Genomic DNA, 14,882 nt, shown 5'->3' with positions numbered 1-14,882 from the left:
CACTTTCAAATGTCACCAGCCGCCACTGGATTTCTCATCTTAAACACTCCATTTCATCTAAAAAACACGCATTAGGACTTAAGTCGAACCCAAACCCGGCGCCTCACACCACTTCGACCCTGGAATCCATGCAATCTTCACCTGGGTCTGAGAACCCGTGGCATACCACCTCACAGCTCACACCCCGGCCTTCTGTAGATTTCATTTCAGGCAGCACTTCACCTCAGTCCCCGTGCGGCGTTATGTGACACTGACTGTCGCCGAAGCTGGAATTTGAGTGGCCTCTGGAAGGCATGCTGGGGCGGGGAGCACTGGAGAGTTGATCCGGCCTTGGAGAGCAGTCCAGGAAGAGAGCCGGAGAGCAGAGGGACGAGGAGGGGATTACAGGACGAGGTGAGTCGTCTGCCTTATTGGGTATGTGGCCACTGGAAGGCGCCAGTGCTGGCGGAAGGGGAATGCTGGCCGGCACTGGTGGGTGGCAAAAGCCCTCTGTATAAACAACAGACGTGAAAGGTGGGGGCCCTTGATGGCTACACGCGAGCTGGGAACCTGTAGCATTGAGGCAGACCGTTGTCCTTCGGTCACGGTTATTGCTGAAAGGAAGGCGCTTTAGTTAAAGTGCAGGCATAGTGGAGGGCTGCAAGCAGATGCGGTGGGGAAAGTCCCAAAAGCGGCCTTTTTCACACACAGAAAGTGGTCTTGTGTCGGCTTGCTTCCCCCCCCCCCCCCCCCCCCGCCCCTTTATCTCCAAAGGAGACTTGGAGTAGGTGATTCGTTGTGGTGTGTGGGGCAATGTGTGAAATTCCGCGGACTTAAGAAATGATGTCCTAAATTGAAGGCACAGAAGTACAGCGCGGAAATACGGTTTGTGAGACTAGGCGATTCTATGCGCTAGGACTTGACAATGAGCATTAGGCAGTCTCACTAATTCACAACCTGCAGTGCTGGAGTCGTTCACGCTCATGATCTTCTGGGGAGATGCACCTGTGATGGGTGCCTTTGAGAGAGCATCCGAGAAGAGGTACAGGACCACCAGCACGAGCTTCCGGTGAATACCAAAGAGCAAAAGCGCAAATATAAACATATCAAACTTCTCTTAAAAAGAACTCGCATTAAACGAACAGCGCAAGAGCTGGAAACTTGTCTCACGAACATATGCTGCACGCTTATCAGCAATGCATACTGCTGTCACTGACAGGACATATGCTACACGCCACAGGGGCCAGCAGTGGGAACGTACCGGCATTTTACAAACATATACAGTTACAGCGCGCCAGGCAGCAGGCATTCACGCTTTACAGCCACACGGAGAATAGACACACACGAGGTGACAGTTGGGCAAGCGACCTTCGTACAAACAGAACGGACGCACCACAAAGAGCACGCCTCCCTCGCGCACGGACCAGCAGAGCATATGCAACACTAGTGCGCTAACAGGCCACTTATGTCGATTTTGGAACACATAGCAACCATTAAAGCATATCTCGCTTACAGAACAGGTACATTTTGAAAAACAGCAGTTCAAACGTACCTTACAAAACACACAAATGCTCCCACACAGACATGAACAAGTAGCAGCACTGAAGGCTTTATACAACACCTACTCGTTAGTTAATCAATCAAATAAACTTTATTCGGCTTTTGCAAAAACCCGTAAAAGTTAGGTGCCGTAAATATACGATATATACCGCATCACCTTCAACTGCTATACAATTGATACTAAATTTCAAAGAAGAATAAAACAATTTTAAAAATTCAAAAAGTACATAAATACAATAAAAAGTAGTATCAAGGCTCCTTCATCCAGAAATTGCCCTCATCTATTAGTCTCAACTAGATATACGCCTGACAGCAGACTTTAGAAAACTAAAAACATAAAATACTGTATTACCTGAAAGCATTTGTAAGAATATAAAGGCCGGTTGAACCTGCCTAAAATTTTCCTCTTTTAAAATGGGGACTTTCTAGGTGCCACATAAAAGTTACAAAACATTAAAAAATGGAGCATGTCCTGTGGCGACTTTACGTCGCAACCACAGGGTAAAATACTCTGTCCCTTATTCTGCCCACATGGGTGGGCGAGAAGGAGGTGGAAGAGATCCAAACGGAACCTAGTCAACAAAAAATGGTCATAGCTACTTTTAATCCATAGAAGATACGGCTCTGTTGATTGCACCGTTTTCAATATCATGAACCCACCAACACTAGGCTACCTTAGCACCTCCTCTTCCCTATCCAATGTCCGATTTCTTAAAAAGGTTTTCTTCAACCAACCAAAATCCTTCCTACAGATTGTTTCTGGATTCATTAATAGGTCCGCCCAACCCATACTTATAAAACACTCCCTAATATATTTAAGCCAGAGGATACACTTAAAATGGTCAAGGGCCAAACAATACATTAAAATCTTTTGACTTAATGTATTCCCCTTGCTGAACCAAATCTTCATTGACAGCATAAGGGGACAATAAGCCAGCATATCATAGAGATAAGCCATGCCCAACTCTTCATGCACTATAAAGGTGGAAATGCCATGAGGTATTCCTAAAATCCAGCTCAAGAAGTTATTTTCAACAATTTTCAGGTGTCATCATGTGGGATATAACCCCAAATCTCACTACCGTAGGTCACCTTAGAAGTACACTTAGCCTTATATATCTGCAAGACTTGAGCCCCAATGGGTCTCTTGCCCGATGTAGATGCAAAATTAAAAACAGTGGCGTTGGCCCTTACAAAATCCCCTTTCTTTCTATTTTTAAGAGTCCCCAAGTTTATGTCAGAATCCAACAATAACCCCAGGTATGAGAAAACACTAGTCCCAGGAACTTGGGTGGACCCAACCATGAAAGAATAAAGTTTCCTCGAACCAGGTCCCACCTGTATCACATAAGAATTGCTGTCATTAACCAACAGATTGAGCTTCTACATGAAATGGACAAAGGAATCCAACTAAATCTGCAGCACCCTTGCTGTCCGAGCTTTAAGGACAGCATCGTCAGCGTACAATAATACAGGGAGGCTCAGCGTTCCCACCTGGGGGCAGTCCACTTTTGATTTTAAGAGAACCTGCTCCAGGTTGTTAATGTATAAGTTAAAAAGAAAAAGAGCTAAAATACAGCCCTGTAGCACCCCTCTCGGTACTGAGAACTGTCGGGTAACCTTGAAGTCTTTGGTGTAAAGAACCACCACCCTATGGTTAGTCAGTCAGTCTTTTTTTTTTTTTTATTTTTTTTTTTTATTGAGATTTACTGGTGTCGTACACAAATTTTACAAATTCATTAAATAGATATTCCTGTTAAACCATACAAGAGCACATTTAGACAATACTAACCATTGTAAATCCAAGTAAAACAAGGACAAAACAATAATAATAATAGGGCAATAGTTCTAAACCATTCATTATCATTAAATACATAATTAAATAAATAAAGCAGTATTTAGGCGCTCAAGCTCCTCCAGATAGCAAGTGGTGCCCAAATATTTCTTCCTAATTCCCTTAATGTTTTACCTTTTGACTCATATAGACAAGCCTCAATATTATGCACTCCCAGCAACCTTGCAATCCACATTTGAAATGTCGGAGGGGAGGAATCTTTCCAAGCTGCTGAAATAAGGATGCGTAGCACTGCAGTTGATATAAAGACCAGAGCTTCAGCCGCCCTACCCAACTCCAATTTCCTATCTACACCTAACAACATCAACGTGGGGGATAGCCTAATCCTACAGTCTAGCAGCCCCTCCAAAAACTTAGAGATTTCCATTAATACCATAGAAAGCTTATCGCACTGGTGGAACATGTGGATTAGATCCGCTGGACCATTATTGCATCTAGGACACTTATCATTCTCCACCAGACCCCAGGCATACAGCTTCGCCGGAGTAAAATACAGATTAAACAGCGTTTTGTAATGCTGAGCCCGTAGGTTAGAAGATCGAAATAATCTCTTATTTAATACAAGTGCTAGATCTAAATCCACGTCGGGGTCGCCTAATTTCCCTGCAATTGCCGATTCTGTCTGCTCCAAATCGTCCTGAATACCCGTCATTAAATGATTATAGACAAATGTTATTTTATTGCCCCCGTTCCATAAATAATCGATCAAGGGGAAACGTCTTGTTTCAAGTATCCTCGGTCTAAAAGCCTTCAACGTTTGGGGTAACTGTCCATACGTAAACCAATGATTAGATGAAATCCCAAACTTGTGTTGGATCACTTCGAACCTGAGGACCTCCCCCCCCTCCATAATATCCCCAATAGAACTAATTCCATGTTCTTTCCAAGCCGCGCAATTCCTGTCCATACCCATATAAGGAAATAGGTTAGAGTTCCAGAGAAGGAGGTGCGCATTAATCTTAGGAATTACAAGCAGCTTTTGGACGGCTTTCCATGACCCCCACACCCCACCCATGATCTTAAGCCGGGCCCTCTTATAAAATCTCCGATCCACCTCGCTCAAGAGTAGCCCCACAGCCTTCTTCCCCACTAGCAGCTCAAAAATAGATGGGGGAACCTGACTCTCTGCCTGTGTCACTACCGAGCTGGGAACTGATTGAAAAAGTATTGACATTTGAGCCAGAAGGCAAGATAAATGATATAGACGAAGGTTTGGTAAAGCCATGCCCCCCCTTACGAACGGGAGCGACATAAGGTTCATGGAGCGCCTAGTCTTCCCATATTGCCAGATAAACCGGTTAAATATTGACTCCAGATTTTTTGATAGTTTTTCCTCCAGCAATAATGGGATGGCTCGAAACAAGTAAAGGACCTTCGGAAATATTGACATTTTAAGGACGTTTACCCGTCCTACCAGGGAGAGGTGTAATACGTCCAACCTCTTTAATTCTGCTTCAATCGATCCCATTAGGGGGCAATAATTTTCTGTAATGATCTTATCTACTGAGGCATTAATTCTGAGCCCTAAATAGACCGCTGAGTCTACGTATCTACTGTCCGACCTATTGATGTTCTTAGTGCAAATAATCTGGGTCTTCCCCTCATTTAACAGATACCCAGACCTGCTACCAAAGTCTTCCGCCAGCTCTGCAAGTGCAGACATCGCCTGCTGGGGGTCGGTGGTAAGAACCGCCAAATCGTCAGCGTATGCTAGCAGTTTGGTTGTAAACCCGTTCAACATCACTGGACTAATCTGAGGGCAGCCCAAAATTCTTTGAATCAGGGGGTCTATATATAGAGAAAAGAGGATCGGAGAACAAGGGCAACCCTGACGCGTTCCTCTCTTAATCACAATTTTCTCCGAACTCTCCCCCATTACCGACACCCTGGCCACCGGATCTTTGTACATAGCTCTAAGAGCCCTGATGACCTTGGGACCAAATCCCCTGCCTACAAGAATACCCCATAAATACTCCCAGACCACGCGGTCAAACGCTTTCTCCGCATCTAGGAGGATCATGGCCATCTCACCCCCCCCAGCAGCATGAGCATCGAACAGTGCGATAGCACGGCGTGTGTGGTCCGTCGTTCCGCGCCCAGGCACAAACCCATGCTGCCAAGGAGAGACAAGACCGCCAATGACCCTCCCTAGCCTTTTGGCCCATATTTTCGAGTACAGTTTAGTATCCACGTTGATGAGCGAGATAGGTCGGTAAGAGCCTGGGTTCTCCTTGGGTTTATCCTTCTTGTGAAAGACAATTATATTGGTCTCTTTCCATGAATCTGGAATGTCCCCTGTACACAGTATACCATTAAAGAGATCCAGCAAGATGGGCACTATCTCAGATTCAATGCTTTTGTACACTTCCAGGGGGATTCCGTCGGGTCCTGCTGCCTTACCAGCAGCAAGTTCCCGTAAGGAGGCCAGAATCTCACTTCCAGTCAGGTCCCTATCTAGCTCTTCTCTGGATAGATCATCCAGCATTGGGCCCCGGCTACCATTCTCATCCATTTGTGGTCCTTGGCGGCTCTCTTCATCGTACAATTTTTGATAAAAAATCTTTAAACACCCCTAAAATTTCCTTTGTCTCCGAATAAGTCTTACCGTCCTCATGTATGCTAGAAATGATGTTCCTCGATTTCCCCTGTCTGATACGAAGTGCCAGAACCCTACCTGCCTGCTCCCCTGTCTCATACCGCTTAGCCCTTGATGCCTGATAATCCCCTACTGCCTTCTGTGTGACCAATTTTTGAAGTTCGGCTTTAATGATCCCCAACCTTCTTTGGCTCTCTGTCCCATCTACACCGTTGCCAATGTCCCTAATGTGCCGTTCCTCCGCCTTCGCTAAATGGCCCATAAGCCTATCTAGCTCTCCCCTGTCCGCCTTCCTTATTCTCGCTGAACAACTAATGGTTTCCCCTCTGAGGGCCGCCTTAAAAGCTTCCCAAACGCTATTCCTAGAGGTACTATAGCGGTTTGCGTCAAAGAATTCCACTGTCCATTTTTTAATATGATCTAAAAATCTTTGATCCGATAATAACCTTCTTTCAAAAGTCCAGCTAGTATGACTTTTCTCTGCTAAATCTATTCTACAAGATAGAATCAGCGGGTTGTGGTCAGAAATTATTCTAGGGAGTTTCTTTATGCTAACTCTATTCAGTTCCGACATTGATATAAAGAAGTAATCTAATTTGGAGTATTTTTGGAACGGATGCGAAAAATACGTGTACCCTGGGTTCTGTGTCTCCTTCTCACCCCAAACATCCTTAAGCCCATGTGAGCTCAAGAGGGAGGACATAGCCCGAAACACCCTAGGTTTCCGTCCTGAATACTTAAGTACATTATGCCAGTCAGTGGATATATTTAGATCACCGCAGACTATCAAGGGGGTTGGCCAGCCCGCTAGCTCCTCTTCCAGGAAGTTAAAAACCTCTGGGTCATCGCAATTTGACCCATAGATCGAACAGATTGTATATCCTAAGTTCAGCTCTGCGATGACCCACCTACCCAAGCTATCACTTTTAGCCCGCTTCACCCCCCCTAAAAAAGATCTGCCAAGGATTGCAACCCCCCTAGTTACAGATGTCTGTGATGTACAGACTATCAAATCAAACCCCCTAATACAAAGTAAATTCCGTTTGGCCCACGGTAAGTGGGTCTCTTGCAAACAAAGTACATCTATCCCATTATGTTTAACAAAATACTCCAACTTTTGACGTTTTTTCCAGTCATTCAGTCCGCTAACATTGACGGTACATATTTTAATATCCATCATTATATAAATTTCTGATCATCAATGCATCTGTGTGCCCTACTTGTCTCAGAGTTCTCTGTAACATTATCCCAGCTAACGCTCTTGCAACACTAAACCAACCAACTACATAGCTACCAAGCTCCTTACAACACCAGATTATCTCATTTTTCACTATTTCCCCCCACACCCGGTTCCCCCACCCCTCTCCCATCCCACCCCCTCTCCACCCCAACCCCCCCCGCACCCTCCCCTGTACCCCCTCAGACGAGGCGCTCAGACCTAGTCTGTGCATGGGATGAAAAGCAGTGGACGCAATGAGAATAAAAAAACAATAGCTGTAACCTAAGATCGCCCCCCCGGGGACGGACATACATTATGAATGAGATGGCAGCACCATATAACCCCCTGAGCAACTTAGGAGCCTGACAACCACTGAAAAAAAAAAAAAAAAAAGAAGAGAAAACAACCCTGTGACCCTCAGGAAATACCCTAGACAGACAAAATAGCCGGCTGATAGTTTTTCCTACAAAAAAAAAAAAAACCTAATTGCCCAAAGAGTCTAGGTACTCCTTCGCCTTTATCTCAGATGAAAAATAGAGGGTCTTCCCTTCATTGATAACCTTTAACTGGGCAGGGTTTATCAGGTAGACCTGTAGTTTTTTTTCCTGAAAGGGTTTGATGAGCTGCCGAAGCCTCCACCTCCTTTCTACCGTGGCATGGCAGAAATCTGGCCGAACGAAGAATGACATTCCCTCACTAGTCCTCCTTGCGTCCGGTCTTGCCTTCTCTGCGATTAATTGCCTCAGTACGAAATTGCCCAGAAAAATTAGAATAGCCCTCGGCTTGTCCCCTTCCCTCGCGTTTTTCCGTACTTTAAAGGGGGTGCGATGTACCCTCTGAATTTCGCAGGGCCAGTTCCAGCCAGATAACTCTGGGAATGCCCGGTCGAATAACTTGATGGTGTACGCTCTGATGTCAGAGCCTTCGACCCCCTCCGGAATCCCAAGGACCCTGAGATTGTTACGTCTCAGTCTATTTTCCATGTCCTCGAGTTTCCATTGGATATCTACCACTTGTGAGCAGTGGGCATCCACTTTAGATACCGCGGCTGCTGCCTCGGCCTCGGTTGATACGACCCTCTCCTCCAAGTTCGACACTCTGTCGCCCAGGGTCGTACAAGCCTTAGACAACTTCCTCACAGCCCCCTGCATTTTCCTCATAGCGGCTTGTGACTTCCTACTGTCTTGGCGTGTCTCCTCTCGATGAGAGATAATTTCCTGATGTATCAATTCCAGGAGCGACAACTGAGATGCCTCCGTGCTAGGGCTCCCTTGGAATGGCATGGCAGATGAGTGGTCCCAGCTTAGCTCATAGCGATCTTTCGGACCTGCCGCAGGTCTGACTGCTGTTGTAGGGGGTACTTGCTCCTGATCACAATCTGTGTCCTGCGTACTACCTTCCAGAAAAGAGCTATGTTCGTCCTCGTCTGACCACTCTGCGTTCTCAGACACCGAGAAGAAACATTCGCTAGGGACTTTTTCCGCCAAGCCCCCCACCGCTCCTGGAATAGCCTCACTAACAGTTGGCTCATGCTCATGCCTTGCAGTCCCTTGGGGTACACCCAGCTCACACTTCTCATTTTGAAGGCCACTGCTGATATAATGGCCTACCTTAGAAGACGTGCCAGACTTGTTACCCAGGGTTACCTGGCTTTCCGGTGTTCCTGCTACAGGGTCCCCCCCAATAGCGGGTGCCGGGGTAGTAGTAGTCACTTGCCCGCTACCGGACTGAGGAACTTCATCCAAGACTTCATCGGAGACATCCACGGCAGCTACCGCTTCTGCACTCTCTACGATGCCAAGAAGACCGGCGGATAGTACCGAATGGTCCCCACCTTCCTGTGCTGCCCCTGCTGCTGCTTGCGGTGTAGCCTCCTTTGCCCCACCCTCCTTGCTGCTTTTTGAAAATATATCAGCAATTGAGGCAGTTACTTGACGTGTCTTTACAGCCAGCTGCTGATGTTTCCTTGCAGCGGGCGTTTGATGCTTCAGCCGTGCGTCTACCTGCTCCGATTTCGCTGCTGCCCCCTCAGCACCTCCTTTCTTCTTAGACGCTGCCGATTTAGAATTAATTGTTTTAGGGGCCATTGCAGCCGACCTCTTCAGGCTGCCTCTTCTCCTTGTCCTAAAGCAGAGATTGCCAAGAACAAAATCCAAATCCAAATCACGGTCTCTCACACCGCTCCACGTTACACGAAGACTCAACCGCAAGCCCCGCCCACCGACATTCGCCGATCGCCGGCAGCAGGGAGCGAGAGCCGTAACAACCTCAGCGGTCAGCGCCAGAGCCCGGAGAAAAGGTCTACCTGAACCGTAGCAGGTAAGCTGAACGAGCATTGTTTTACTGTTTAATCATCGGGAGGCCAGCGGGGACCAGCGGGCTGCCTTGATCCCTGCGTATGCCGCGCTGGGGCTTAGAACCGAATCCTCATTGCGTGAAGCTGCTACCGGTCGATGTTACACGACCGCCATCTTGCCTCCCTAGACCTGGCTTCTCAGTCAGTCAGTCAGTCAAATTGGCTTTATTTCGATATAAAACATATCTTTAAAAGCAATAGATTACATCATTCTTTAAAAAACTAAAACGCCAATTCATAAGAAAACAGTTATACAGGATCAGGATACGAATGGCAAGAATAAATTACATAAAAATCCAATTTTAAAACCATGATTAAACAACACACAAAAGCCTTTTTGTTCTGATCAACAATGCCCAGTTTAAAAACTTCGCCAAACCACAGACAAATAGAGGGCGAGTGTCAGATTTTAAAATACGATAGGCCTCACTACATTGTCTTGTGCCTAGCTCTTTACAGAGGGGTTTCAACCACCTAAGGCGAGGGGCTTTATATGCAGGGCATTCGAATAAAAGGTGAGGGACCGACTCAATCCTGGTCTCGCAGAAAGGGCAAAAAGGAGTAGTCTGAACTGGTACCTTCCATCCAGCGGTCAGCTCACACACGGGCAGTGTACCTATCCTGAATTTAAAATATAAGGCCCTATCTCTAGATTTTGAAATAATATCGAGATAGGGCTCGAGTAGTGCCACCTCCTTTACTAATAAGAAATCAGCAGTACATCTACATAGATTAGGATTAGAATTTCTAGAATCCATTACCCATTTACAGTAAAGTTTTTTTAGGACAGACTTAGGCGGTGCGGTCCTGGACTGCCAGGCCTCTCCAAGACCCAACTCGCCCAGCAGTCGTTTAACATCCCTCAACCATCCTATTTTGTACCAGCCAGGCATTGATAAAACCTCATTTAGCCCCTCCACATAACTAACAAGCTCCGGAACTCTCCATAAGCGACCCCAGAGAAGTAGAGGGCACAACCTTGCCTGGTCTTTAATAGGGCAACAGCCCATGTCAAGGAATAGGGGAAGGGTGGGGGTCCTATAGGGAAGGCCCATTATATCTTTCAAAAATTGATTTTCTGAACGGGTCAACTGATCCACATTCTGCGCCCCCCAAAGCTCTGCTCCATAAAGCGCCGCACTCACCCCTCTTGCCTTATAGATGTCAAGTACTGGGGCAATTGGTTTGAGGGTGGAGGACCGTTGGTCTTTTAGCAGTGCCCCCACCACCCTTTTGTGGTTTAACAGCATTTTATGGAGGTGACAATTCCACCTCATGGTGTCAGAGAGGCGGATTCCTAAATAGTCAAACTCCTTGACCCTTTCTAGGGGCACTGAGTTCAGTACAGGTGGCCTGCCCCTTTTCTTCGGGGGATTCAGGACCAAATATTTGGTCTTTCCCCTGTTAATTTCTAATCCCCTCAGACTGCAAAATATTTGGAACCTATCAAGAAGGCTCTGCAACCCTACTGGGGTCTTGGAGATCAAGAGAGTGTCGTCTGCAAATAATAGAGTAGGTATTCTCCTGCCCGCCAGGGATGGAGCATCAGAAGGATTTTGTAAGAGATACTCCACCACTCCATTGACGTATAATGAGAACAGAGTGGGGGCTAGTCATTAGTCAGTATAGTCAGCAGGAGTGCAAGCATCTTATAAAGTGGTTGAAGTGGTCAGGAACTACTGGGATTGACGTTCCCATACTATATTCATTCAAGCAAATCTATCCATATACTTTGTGAAAACCAAAATGAATTCCTTAAGGGCAGCAGACAACTGAAAGTGTGACTTATACATTTCCTCCAACCCCTATTTTCTGCTCAGCTGCAAAAGGGTTGCCTGCACAGAGGACCATGTCTTTTCAGAGACTCACTAAGGCTACCTCTGCATCCTTTTACATCGTCCGGTCATTATTGTGAGGGTAAAATCCTCATGAGACAGAAAATATACCAGGAAACTACAGGAAAATTGCTGTGAATGAAAGTCCAACCCATCACTACTGAGTGCCATAAAAGGACAACCAATGACTGATAATAGAACTATAAGAGTAATGAAGGTCACTGTTAAGTTATCAGGACCTTATCATAAGAGCAGTCGTTTTGCAGGGGGTTCTTATCCTAGGTCCGGGGGGGGGGGGTTGATTGTGCTGGACAACATGACTTGCTAGCAAGCTTTGTTGTTCCAGGTGAGAGTAATTGTACACTCATTAGCCTTTTGATGCACACATCAGCGCTTGAAAGGCCGACTCTGCCGTATTAACCATGACTGTAAATCATTCGAATGGCTTCAAGAATTTGGTCCATCCATTTAGAAAATTTGAACAGTTTCACAAGCAAAATTAACATAAACTGCAAATGAAAAAACAAACTGCAGAAGTCCCATGTATGTGTGCCACCTTAGCAAACAGAAGTAGAAGATGGACAGAGCACTGAAACGTTTCAGACACTCACCCCCAGTCACAGATTTGGGTTGAATCCATCATCGTTCTTTAGCTCACTTCACCACCTCAGTTCAGACCCAGCTATATGCAAATCAGTCTTGACCCTATGCCTCATGGGAACAGTCCAGCCCGAACTGCAAAACCAGGTTTTCCCAGAACCAGAAACAAGCCTCCTGGGTCTGGTTTCGGTGTAACACCCCTCATCAGCCAGGCTAGCTTCAATCCAGTGGCATAGTGAGCAAGGGACCCATGTCTGGGCATACCCTGCCAACTTAGGGCGAACAAAGCAAACACAAGGAGATGATGGACGGAGGACTGAAACGTTTCAGACACTCACCGTCAGTCACAGATCTGGGTTGAATGCGTCATCGTTCTTTAGCTCACTTTGCCACCTCAGTTCAGACTCAGCTATATGCAAACAGTCTTGACCCTGTGCCTCATGGGAACAGTCCAGCCCAAACTGCCAAGCCAAGTCTTCCCTAAACCAGATCAAGCATCCTGGGACCGGTTTCGGGGTAGCACCCCTCATCAGCCAGGCTAGCTTGAATCCAGTGGCAAAGTGAGCAAGGGACCCACGTCTGGGCATACCCTGCCAACTTAGTGCGAACAAAGCAAACACAAGGAGATGATGGACGGAGCACGGAAACTTTTCAGACACTCACCCCCAGTCACAGATCTGGGTTGAATCCATCATCATTCTTTAGGTCACTTCGCCACCTCAGTTCAGACCTAGCTATAAGCAAATCAGTCTTGACCCTGTGCCTCATGGAAACAGTTGAGACTGAACTGCCAATCCAGGCCTTCCCTGAACCGGAGAGGAATGGCGAAGTGAGCTAAAGAATGATGATGGACACTATGCCACTGGATTTACGCTAGCCTGGCTGATGAGGGGTGTTACCGGTCCCAGGATGCTTGTTTCCGGTCCAGGGAAGACTTGGCTTGGAAGTTCGGGCTGGATTGTTCCCATGAGGCCTGTAGGGCCTGATCAAGTTAGTTCATCAAACTATGAGGCTCCGACAATACCCTGCTCCAATAGATACTCACCGCTAGAAACCCGGCATGAATAAATACCTTTTTACCTGCTTGTACAAACTGTGTGATCTTAGGTAAGCATTTTATTTCACAGAGCCTCCTTTTTCTTAATTATCACATATGAGCGCACCTTTAAATACTTAAGTTCACATGTGGGCTGTACAAGCACCTCTTATGTTTGATTTAAAATATATAATATTGCTCTAGCTATAAGGATGTAGACCTCATTTAGGGTTTACAAGACTACTGTCTTGCCTTTTAGTTCACTAATGGCATTCTCATTGGTTGGTGAGTTATTAATGTGTTTACGTTTATAGTTAAAAACTGCCACTTTTAATATATCTTCTTTTATGCAGTGACATAATCTGATTTACTAAGGTAAAATGCTTCTGTATGTTATAGAAATGCAATTCTTTGAATTTTGATGAGATCATCATATTTTTACATTATATTTGTTACACAATGTACATGCTACACTTTTTCATGGCTTGGCTCCTGCACGGTCTCTTAGAGCCAAGCAAGACCCTTGGCTCCGCTCGCCCTACTAATTTGTTGGTGCGCCCACCTCTTTTTGCAAGTTGGGCTTAGTACATGAAGCGGCCAGTCACTTGATAAAACTATTTGTAAACAGCGAGGGCTGGAAACATGGAGTCCTGCCTACATGCACCAACTTGACAACTCTACCATCAAGGCTTCTGGTAGCAGAGACGAAGAAAAGAGAGTGTGAGCAGTGAAAATACATTTAAAGTAAGTGATCCATCGGCAGGGACTCCAGACTGTTGTGTTGCATGCATACATAGTCATGGGTTTCCAGGGAGAACGAACATGCCCAGGTGGGTAGTATAGAGACGTAGCTTCAGGGGGGTATTTTGGGTGTGACACACCCAAAACACATTCGTGGCTTGGTAGTCGGTATGTGGGCCCGAAGTATGGTTTGCTATGTCTGTGTCTGTTTTTCTCATAAATCTTTTTTCACTAGAGGCATTCTTTTTTTTAGTGGAAACTTAAATGTATATAATGACTGGTTTATCAAAAAAATAGTAAATCTACACTCATAGAAGTACTTCTTGAATGGGTGCTAATTTCCCAGCTTTAGGAATTCAGAAACTTTGGCAGTAGTAGACGTGGAAAGCTTTACCAGTCTCATGTTTCCAGGCATGCTAGAGGAAATCAAACACCCAAAAGGTGATAGGACGAATGTTTGCAAATAGTCTAACCATTAGCAATCACTCGGGGTAGCATTCCAATCAATTTTTTTCATCAACTGTGATACTCTAGACAGAAGTCCATCTAATGCAAATCAGTACTGATCCTGTTCGCAAACACTAGTCACCTCACTACCCCCCACCCTTCAGCCCCCTGTTTGTTTAGTTCGGATATTTGAGATTCACACCCCCAAGCTCACTGACTAAGCTACACCCATGGTTATTGTTAAGTAGCAATTTCAGCTTACAGCTCTGTTTATCATTCCTACAAACTCTAATCCTATGTCATCATCACCCTCCACTACCCTAGCACTTTGTATCCTACATCACAGTTCCCATGCTCTTTTTCTGCACGTAGACCACTGGCCTTACACAGAACTTGTGCAGCTTGAAAAGGATGAGTGAAAGCCTCACTCACACAGTTCACACAAACGCTGTTGCACAAAACCTTTTACATACATTGGTTACAGCACACGTAGCAGCAGTGACAGCTACCCTCCCAAAACACTCACTTATTACAGCACAAGCAGCAGCAGGGCAAATGTCTCACAAAGTATACGTGCCCTTTGCTGTCCTCACACAATTCACACACATGCTGTCACAAAACATGTACATACACAGAACAGTGACAGCACAAATGGCAG

At 45.8% G+C, this 14,882-nt stretch overlaps 1 protein-coding gene across 1 annotated transcript in view; it reads left to right on the top strand.

The window, feature by feature from the left end:
* Window positions 1–282: 282 nt before the first annotated feature.
* Window positions 283–14,882, top strand: part of LOC146789843 (SEC14-like protein 5) — a 1,062,444-nt gene continuing 1,047,844 nt past the window's right edge. Inside the window, exon 1 of the mRNA XM_085632205.1 lies at window positions 283–393. The gene's annotated coding sequence lies outside the window, so the exon portion shown is untranslated. The remainder of the gene's footprint in view (window positions 394–14,882) is intronic.

Source organism: Triturus cristatus, chromosome 10 (genome assembly GCF_964204655.1).
Source record: "Triturus cristatus chromosome 10, aTriCri1.1, whole genome shotgun sequence".
Classification (NCBI taxonomy): domain Eukaryota; kingdom Metazoa; phylum Chordata; class Amphibia; order Caudata; family Salamandridae; genus Triturus; species Triturus cristatus.
The sequence above is the reverse complement of the archived record's forward strand: the minus strand, read 5'-3'. Positions and strand labels throughout refer to the sequence as shown.